Raw genomic sequence first — 11,098 nt, forward strand, 5'->3', positions numbered from 1 at the left:
TTCCCACAAAATCTCTACGCTAAATGAGAAATTTGTCATTGCAGCAAGAAGGAAATGGTGATTTTTGCTTCCTCTATGCTCAGAATCCTTTGAAATTGCTGCTAGTACCTCTCCTAAATTATCTCCATCGGAACCAAAAAGGAATTGGTGTCAAACCTAGCAGCTGAAAAACCCATAGAAAGTGTGAACTCCCTCTTGCACTGACAATATCCTCCTCCGTGAAAATACCTCCTCAACAGGAGCCAAACCTCCTTGGAATGTCCCCAAAAATTTCTCCAAATTCCTCCACTAAAACATCATTTAATAGTTTCAACTCCTTTGCCTTGCTTAGCCCTCAAGCCTAGAGCCTCCAAGGCTTGCACAGGCCCTGCGAATGAGCCTTTGTGCAACTCAAGAAATGAGGTATTTAGCACTACAATCTCCCCTCAAAATTTGCTCCACAAACTACAAGAATTGTTCATGCAAATTCAAGGCTCCCCACTTCCTGCAATTTTCAAAATCTAGCAAGAAAACACAAACCTCCTCCCAGTGGCACAAATTTTTGTTTTGCGCCCAGCTTCATGCAGAAGTAATGATGGTGCACCTGTAATACTCCTCGATGTTGAGAAATCTAGGCATAACAATTAAGTGATTTCTCTTCTATTAGTAACTGCTTGTGAGTGCTTTTTACTTCTTTAGATTAGGATCTTCTATTACTTAGGTTATTAGTGTTCTTATTTATCAAATAACTACTAATGAATAAACCATAAAGAGAAAAGAGACACAGAATATAGGTTATCAACCAGGGCCGAAACCTCTCCCACTTGAGAGGAAAACCTAAACACATTCTTCTTCTTGTAGAAATTTTGTTGATTTGTGTAGCTTGGGAGGTACTCCAAGCCCTAGGGTTTAGGGTTTGGAGGGAAAAGCGCCACAAGGGTCGCTTGTGGCTTGGAGCCCAAGTATGGGGTTTTGCACCAAATCATATTTTGGGCATTTCCAAGAGCACATTTCTACATGTGATGGCATGAGACGATAAAGGCCAGAAAGGAGAATCCAACGCTTCGAGAATCGTTGAATTCTGAGTTGTAGAAGTGGAGATATGAATTTTTGAAGGTTAATTAAGGAGTTTTCACATGTTTTTCAAGGCTGACTTGGCGTAAAGTTGACATATGACAGTGGTTGAAGCCCTTATGTAGCGTTTTATGGAGACCCTCATGTATAAATAATGGTGAGTATGAGGCTTATTCCTCATCCAAAATTGCAACATTCATCTTTCATAAGCTCGTTGGAGAGAAGGATTATCTATGAAATTACCGCAACAAAGGAGGAAGGGATAGTGTGGTATTTTAGGGCTATTTCTAGGGTTTGTTTGAGTGCCGAGTGGTTGAGATAGGAGGTCGAGGCAGCTCCCTAGAGGGTCGAGGCAAGGAGAGGTTGGTTCATCCTACGTGGAGGTGTATTCAGTGCATAACTCTTGAAGGAAGGGTAGCGTATGTTGATGTAGGTGGGATGTGGGACCTGCATCATCCTTAGAGGGTAGTGTGGAACGGTTTAGGGGCTATCTATGCCCTGGACAACAGCCAAGGGTGCCAACACCTCTTCAAGAGTAGGTTGCAACCAAGGAGGGTTGTTTTGGTGGCTGAGAAGGGGTTATTACACTAGGTAAATATGCCCTAACCAGTCACACACATAACAATAGTGACACAGACTTGGACAACAATTTTGATGAGTGTTGGATCCGTATTATTGGGTCCTATTTGGATAAGAGTTGTTGCAGCCTGTCAGTGCGATGTGGAGGACCTTCCATGGTGGTGAACAGTTCGTCCTAGGAGCAAAATCGATAGTGTAGTATTGGGTGCCATTTATTTGGTGGAGGGTAGTGTGTTGGCTACCTAAAGTAGCCCTAGATGAGCTATCTTGAAGTGACAAAGAAGAGTTGGAGGTTTGGTGAAGATTGGTGCCGAAGTGTAGTGCCTTGATAGACAAAGGTAACTGCTAGCTAGGCAGTTTGGAGCTCAAGAATTATGCTTACCTATAGAGAAGATTAGATCAGCCCATGTACATGCAACCAAAGAGGTGTGCAACAATGTTAGGTGGAAGCCCTTCTAGAGTCTCGATGTGTTGACCTTTGAAGGTTTAAGGGGAAATTAGTGAGCAATATGGAAGCAAAGGATCGAGAGGACAAGATACGACGATGAAGCTGCAATAGAGTTTGTCATTGTATCTTGTATACCATAGACTATTGTATTATTCAGATTTGGTTTAATATAACGAAGATTGGGGTTGTACATATTGTACACTATTTGTTAAGAATTGTGTATATCTGTGCATGTGTGATTTACTGCTTTATATTTCCACTGTGCAAAGTAGTTTATGGTTGAGATTCTTGGTTTGGTAGCATCAATGATTTTAAGAATCTAACCTAAACTCAAGATCATGGAAATTCAACATGGTATCAGAGCGTGTATGAGCTACTTTGGAACTCAGTGAATCAGAGTTGTGCACATTGAAGTACAACTTAAGATGGAGTTGGTCACATTATAGGTGACAATGTCAAAGTTATAAGCAGGTCTCCGGTATGAGGATAGGTTGGAGGGGTTGTCCAACTATAGTCTTGGAAGGAAAGGATCAAGTTGGTATTGCAGGTCAACATGATCTGGGAATTTGCCGAGAAAGGGATCAAGAAGCCAACTGACCCTAAGGAGCTAGAAATATATGAAGATTTGGATGCAAGGGTGAGATTGATCATTCTAGATGGTGTGAAGGATTCCCTAATACCTCATTTGTCTGGGAAGAACAATGCACATGAGATGTGGATGGCTCCTCAGAATTTGTTCCAGAATAAGAACAAGAACTCGGTATTGGTATTGGTGGATAAGTTGAAGTCCACCAAGATGATAAAGGGTGAAAGCATGACCTCGTATTTGACGAGATTATCCTAGGTCAAAAGTGAGCTTGATGCCATCAGTGTCACTATCTCAGATGGAGATATGGTAAGGATTTCCTTGAAAGGGTTCATTGAGGAATGGAAACCTGTTAAAATTTGCAACTAGGGCCAAACTCCATGTGGGTCATATTATTTATGGCTGCTGATATTTTTCTTGGATCCCTCTCATCGAGAGGTATAGGATTGATCTAAAGATCATCTGATTCCGATAAGTATTCATGGAGTTATGAATTTATTTGTGTTATAAGACAATTTGTGAAGGTCAGCCAACCAAATAACCCACACATGTGCTCAATGTTTTAGTATAAAAGGAGATGACTTGAGAGTCATTTCACACACACTTCTCTCTTGATTTCTCTCCACTTGTCTTGGGTTTTAGTGTGAGATAAATCTAGGAGGAAGTAGCCCTAAGACGTAGGAGGAAAGGAGGCTTAACAATCAACCCTAGCCGCAATCCTAGCCCTAGCTTCTATGCATAACCTAACCGCAGTCTAGAAGAAGAAATATGTTGCCCTAATCTAGAGGATGCAGTCATGAAGAGAATCCCTAACATTATCATGAAGGAGCCCTAACCTATACGCTGGTCTCTACACAGTCAAGAAGGAGGCCTATAGCCCTACACGTTGGTCCCTACAAAGATGTAGTGAAGGAGGATAATAGCATGCCCTAGCCACAACATTAGGAGGCTACCCTAGACAACATGGAAGGATGTATGTACAGTGTATCTCTGAGGTAAGTTTAAGGGCTAAACACAGTTAGTTTAAGGCACATTTCAGGGTGAAGGAAGGCCGAGTTCCCTTGCTGGAAGAGTCGCAGTCACAGGACTAATTTGAGGGAACTTTGGAGGAGTACAGATCCATGTAAGGGTAGTTGTAACCCTACATAGTCTTGTTGTAGGGTGCCGTAGTAATTACGGGCAGGTCGAGGTTGTTAAAGAGGGCTACACTGCCCAGAACCACAACAAGAAGGGTCGGCCTCCTAACAAAGGGAAACCACACTCCTTATCAGCAGAATTAAAGGATAGATATGGGATTGTAACGATGCCCTAACCAGGGCTACATGGAAGCATAGGAGTGGACCTTCAACAATGAGCTGTAGGATGCAATAGATGTTATTTTGGCGATGAGGATGCTAATGGATAAGGGTCCTAGGACATGGTACAACAACGTTCAATGGGACAACAACATGTTAGGACAACACAATGATGGGACAACAATGACATTGTACAACAGTGCTAGTAAATGGGACACTTGGGCTACATGGTGCTGCTAAGACACAATGAGCCAACAACAAGGTATGGCAAGGCTATTGGGACAACAAAAAGGTATAGCAAGCTGTGATGGGACAACAGAAAAACAATGGGACAACAAGCAAACATGGAATGGCCATGTCACTAACAGTGGGACAACGGTATGCCACATAGGACAATAGTGGTTAGCATGGTGCAACAATGGCACATGGGACAACAGTGCAACATAATGGTCAACATTGTGATGATGGGTGAGGCATAGTGCAACATGGTGAGGTACAACATGATGACGAGATGCAACACAATGATAGGTGAAGGAGTTACCTTGGAGAATCAGTTGAAGCAGCATGTCTTCAACTGATCTCATGTATCATCTTCTTAGAGATGATCTATTATTTTATCTAGATAAGTCAAAGTGTTGACTTCTGTTGTAAATGTACTATCTCTCTCTCTCTCTCTCTGTGTTGAACTATTGAAGAACATATAAGAAGAATTGATCAAGGGTTTCCCCACATTAGAGCTTGTCCCTGGCTAGTGCCACATCTTGTGTCCTCTTGTCTTGCCTTATCTTTTGCGATTTATGTTTATGTTCTATATGTAGTTTACTTTAATGTTGATGTGATTGCTAATCTAGAAAAGACATTGAGCTAACTGTGAAAATTGAAATAAATTGCTCTAAGCATAGAACATACCTAAAATTAACATGGTATCAGAGCTCAAGTGAAGACAAAGCCCAAGAAAGAGTGAAAGAGCAATCACCAAAGACAATTGGGAAAGGACAAAAGGATCAATGGATTCCTCATCACTCTTTAAATTCACCAAGGGTGAAGTCGAAGCAGGAAATATTATCAGAGTGGCAAAACAAAAGCTTCTGATGGCTTACTTAAAGATCACTTTAATGGAAAGTCCAGATCTAAGGTCAAAAGGATAGGCAGATGCCTTGTTTGTAATAAGTTCGACCATTATGCGAAGAAGTGTCCGAGGTTGGGGCACATCACTTGATGAAGAAGACAATCATTCCAGGGACATGTTCAATGATTGGAGGAATGCCAAGTAATACAGGTCATCCAGGAAATGGCTGACTCTTCAAGAAAGAAAGGAACCCTAGGTATGAAGAATCAAATGTTGTTTCTAATAAGATAACGAAGTGTTATCTTGTATTGGCCCTCTCCTTCAGACTCTTTGGGAATCTAGCTTATTGATTGTGGTGCTTGAAGGCACTTCATCAGATAGAAGGGTGCTCTCTAATTTTGGTAGAGGTGGAAACAATCGTGGGATTATACTTGGAGTCGATGCCACCTATCCCATAAAGGGTGTAGGGAATGTTACCCCTCAATTGAATGAGGGTAATTTGATTCATTTACATAATCTCTTTTATGTACTTGATCACAAGAAGAACATGGTGTCCATTTCGGCAATGAAAGTCAAAGGTTTCATGGTGGCATTCATCGACGGAAAGGTACGTGTTTTTAAAGATGCTTTTTCTCATGGGTTCAGGGTTGGAAATTTGTATCAAGTTGCAGGATGGTCCATTGGGGATCATGTCAATTGACATATCTCATCTATAACACCAGAGGTCTACTTATGGGGTTCTACTTGATGTGAGTTAGATGGTGACAGGGATGCCTGAATTCAAGAAGAGAATGAAGGTACATGTTTGAGATGTACCGAAGGAAAATCTTACAAGGGGACCATTCCCCTCATGTAGCAGGTCCACAGGTTTGGAACAACCTAAGGAATTTGAGATTCATGATTGGGAATCTCATGTATACAAGTGGAAGAAAGCCCTCTATGGCTTGAAGCAAAACACCCCAGGCGTAGTATGAGAGGATTGTTAGCTGTCTGATGAAGCTGAGATTCACTAGGAGTGAAACCGATCCGAACCATTGCTCAAAGGTTGTGGATGATAGACCTCTCATATGACACCTTCTGAGGACGACCTATTTCTGATATTTGCAGAAGTAAGAGGGAGTTGGATTTCAGATGTGGAATGGTAAACTGCAAATCCGTGACTACCTTGAAGATTTTAACTTTCAGAAGTTATATGGTAGTGATGTCGGGCCGGATTTGGGAAATGCCTCTGAGTTTCATAAACTCATTCGCGTTGATGTTCTTGGTGAACTTCCGTCAGGACATATGTTTTGAAGTTAGCATCATGAGCTCATATATGGTTGAGCCTCATTGGATTGGTGCCAAGAATCTTCTAAGATATCTTCGGGGCACAATCTCTCATGAATTGAGATACACTATCGGAAATGTGAAGCTGCATGATTATTCGAATGCTGACTGGGTAGGTAGTGTGGAGGATCGCAAGAGAACTTCTAAATGTTCGTTCTCTTTGGATTCTGCTTCGATATCATGGATGAGCAAGAAGCAGAAGTCGGTTTCTATAAGCACCTCTGAGACCGAATACATAGCTACGAGTATGATCTCGTGTAAAGATGCTTGGTTGTGGAAGCTCTTTAGCGAGCCGTTTGTACACATGATGGATACCACTGTGATCCTCTGTGTCAACCAAGGAGGGATTCGATTGTTGAGGAATCTGTTATTCTATGTAGGATATGGTACGTCGATGAGCGAGGAGGCTCCATCGCATTGAGGCTGATGTACAGGTTGCAGACATTTTGTCAAAGTCCTGGGGAAACGTCAAATTTGTGACTTTCCCGAATGACTTGGAGTCGTTGAGAGACCCTTTTATGAGGGTCTTGCATGTTGCATACATTGAGCTCTAGGAGCTCTAGGGCGCTTGGGGTACTTATTGTAGCAACAAGCGACCATAGGGCGACTCACCCTCCCCTAATGGTGCGTTGTGTACAGGGTGAATGGCTTAGCCTTCCCCTATGATATCCCGTGGTGACTTAAGGATAGGATGAGTGGTTCTCCCATCGAGGCATCCTACCCATGCAGTCTGGGACTCATGGGAAGTACCTCTCATCTGGCCAATGAGTAGGGAAATGGGGTTAGGGTCCATAGTAGTACTATCGATGGATGCATCATTGTATTATTGTACTCCCTATGCTAGGATGACCTCCATTGATTTGGGATCAATATGTAGGTTTTAACCCTGTACAAAAATTACCTGCTTACGAATTCTAAAACACAGAAAATAAACAATGCAAGAGCATAACACATAAAACACATATACACAGAGATTTCCCCTAGATCCCAAAACCGGGACTACCAGCTTGATTTTTCATTATATTCCTTTCAATGTTACAATACATATTTATACATGTCGAAGCATCCAATACCATGGACCGAAAACCATCGCATCCAAAACCATGGACCGAAAAACCATAGGTAGGTTCGCCCAACCTAATATAGGGTCCAAAATTTTTTTCCTAGGGCGCTGCCCCGGACCCCGTAGAGGGGGGCTACCCGCCCCCCTCAAACCCCCGGACAGGGGGGGCTGCCGCCCCCCCTGTGACCCCCCACTGCGCAATCAACACAACGAAGGGGGGGCTCCGCCCCCCCTCTAACCCCCCGGTTCACTACGTGGGTTAGTCGTGGAAAGAATATAACACAACCCAACAATCTCCCACTTGTTGTTTTCTTTCCACACGGGGCCACAAGAGAGCTTAGTCATTTTTCTAGCCCTAAAATGCCCATTGTTTCTCTACACCAAGAGAACTTCTCAGAGCTCATAGATTTTGTCAATGCATTTGCAGTATTCTTCAAAGTGTCCACCTTTACCAGCAACACCCTTTTGTCTTCTATCATATCCCTCACAAAGTGATACTGAACATCAATGTGCTTTGTCTTTGAATGATAAGCAGGGTTCTTTGCCAAGAAAATTGCACTTTGGCTGTCACAGTCTATTCTTATAGCTCCCTGTACTAACCCCATACTTGAACACAATTTCTACAACCAAACTGTTTCCTTGCTTGCATGAGTGGCTGCCATGTATTCTGCCTCTGTAGTTGATAGTGCCACTACAATTGTTTCTTACTCATTCAACTGACTGCACCTCCAAATAGGTTAAACACATACCCACTTGTAGATCTTCTTTGATCTAAATCTCCAGCCCAGTCTGCATCAACAAAGCCACGAATATCCAACACTCTGTCCAATCCTGGTCTTCCTTGGTAGCACAAACCATAATCACTAGTGCCACGCAAAATACCTGAAAACCCGCTTCACTGTTGTCCAGTGCTCCTTCCCTGGTTTTGACATAAACCTGCTCAATACTCCCACTGCATGTGCAATGTCTGGTCTAGTACAGACCATTGCATACATCAGGCTACCGACTGCACTCGCATATGGAACACAGGACATGTCCTCTTCCTCTTCTTGTGTCTTGGGACACTGTTCAACAGATAACCTCACACCTACAGGAATAGGAACCTTCACCGGTTTACTATCCTGCATATTAAACCTTTGCAGTATTGTCTCGACATACTTCCTCTGGTTTAACCAGAGCTTCCTCTTTGCCTGATCTCCTTTAATTTCCATGCCCAAAATATAGTTAGCAGCACCAAGATCTTTCATGTCGAATTTGGAGGAAAATTGGGTCTTCAAATCCTGGATAATTTCTTTGTCATTTCCAACCAGGAACATATCATCCACATACAAGACCAGATAAATAACACGGTCACCAATTAATTTAAAATACACAGTGATTTGCTTTGCTTCTGGTGAAGCCAAGTCCCCGTATAAATGTATCAAATTTCTGATACCACATTCTTGGTGACTGTTTTAACCCATATAGAGACTTCTTTAACTTGCATACCAGTTCTTTCTTACCCTTCACCACAAAGCCTTCAGGTTGCTTCATGTAGATTTCCTCTTCCAAATCCCCGTGAAGAAATGCTGTCTTCACATCCATCTGTTCTACCTCAAAATCAAAAGCAACAGCTACAGATAAGAGTAATCTAATAGAAGTTACCTTGGCAACAAGAGAAAAAATATCACCAAAATCAATTCCCGACACATGGGAATAACCTTTTGCTACCAACCGAGCTTTGTATTTCTCCACCTTCCCTTCTGCATTTGTCTTCTTTTTGAACACCCATTTGCTGCCAATGGGTTTCCTTCCAGCCGGCAACTCCACCAGATCCCAAGCCTCATTTTTGTGCAAAGATGCCATTTCATCAACCATGGCCTCTTTCCAGAGTTTTCCATCCTCTGAATCTACTGCTTCCTTCACAGTTCTAGGATCATCATCAGTAATAGACAAAGCAAAATTTGAACAGAAAGCAGAAGGACTATACCTATCTGGCTGCCTTCTTTCTCGAACTGATCTTCTCACAGCCGGAGTTTGTGGCTCTTCATCTTCTGATTCCTCCTCTGCTGCAGAGTCTGATTCTTCCTCCTTTAGCTCAAACTCTATCTTCTCAGGTTCCTTTGGTTGGACTTCATGTTTAATAACATCTTTTACCTCTCTGAACACCACATCTTGGCTGTACACAACCTTCTGTGTGACTGGGTTCCAAAGCTTATAACCCTTTAAACCATCCTTATACCCAATAAAGATGCACTTTTCAGATTTACTATCCAACTTGGTTCGTTTCTCCTATGGAACATGTACATATGCATCACATCCAAATACTCTCAGATGTGAAAGAGAGGGTTTCCTACCAGTCCATACTTCTTGTGGAGTATTATCCTCCAACGCTGATGAAGGTGACCTGTTGACCAAATAACATGCAGTATCCACTGCCTCTGCCCAGAATTCCTGTCCTAACCCGACACCACTGAGCATGCTTCTTGCCCTTTCCATCAACGTCTTGTTCATTCTTTCTGCGACTCCATTTTGCTAAGGTGTATATGGAGTAGTCTTCTGCCGTGCTATACCACACTTCTTACAGAATTCTTCAAATTCCTTGCTGCAAAACTCTCCACCATTATCTGTCCTCAGCACTTTTATCTTCTTCTCTGTCTGATTTTCCACCAGAGCCTTAAATTCTTTAAACCTGTCAAAGACTTCAGATTTCTTCTTAAGGAAATATATCCATGTATTCCTTGAGAAGTCATCTATAAATGATACATAGTACACAAACTTACCCAGTGATGGAACCTTCATAGGTCCAAACACATCATTGTGCACAAGCTCTAATATCTGTTTCGCCCTCTTAGCACCAGAGGAAAAACTCACCCGATTCTGCTTTCCATATACACAATTTTCACAGAAATCAAAATCCAGAGAGCTATTACTCCTACCTTCTACCATACCTTTACCATGAAGTATTCGAAGGGCCTTCTCTCCAATATGTCCAAGCCTTTGATGCCACAACATGGTCTTCTCTCCAGAGACCACTAGATTTTCAGCTCCACTTTCAGGAACCACAGAACTGTTGCACCCATCAACAACAGTGCTACCTTGCAGCTTTTACAGAGTTCCAGTCCGAACTCCCCGCATCAATACCAGTGCTCCCCGAACCATCTTGCAGGTATCCTTCTCGAACACTGTTTTTACACCTGCATCATCCAACTTGCTTACAGAAATTAGATTTCTGGCCAATGCAGGAATATGCAGAACACCTGGAAGTGTTCTAACCCTTCCACCTTGCAACTTCAACTTTACTTTTCTGCGACCAATGATTCTAGCCTTCCTATCATCTCCTAAGAAGACATCACCACCATCATGTTTCTCATACTAGCAGAACCACTCTCTATGGGGAGTGAAGTGAAAGGATGCACCTGAGTCAATCAACCATGCCTCATTATCTACATGTGTACTTGAAGAAGCCAAGTACACATCCCCACCTTCATCTGAGGTCGTTTTCGCCTCTACAGAAGGAGCATCATCAGATCCCTTTCCTTTATCAGGAGCTTTAGATTTACAATCCCTTTTGAAGTGCCTTTTCTTTCCGCATTTCCAGCACACCACCTTTATAGGTTTTCCTGGAGATTTAGATCTCCCTCTAGATTTAGATCTCCCACTCGATGACTTATTTTTGTTTCTATTCTGGGACCGTCCT

This window comes from Pinus tabuliformis, chromosome 3_1, assembly GCF_031772625.1.
Source record: "Pinus tabuliformis cultivar Carrire ecotype Pingquan chromosome 3_1, CPIR1, whole genome shotgun sequence".
Lineage (NCBI taxonomy): Eukaryota > Viridiplantae > Streptophyta > Pinopsida > Pinales > Pinaceae > Pinus > Pinus tabuliformis.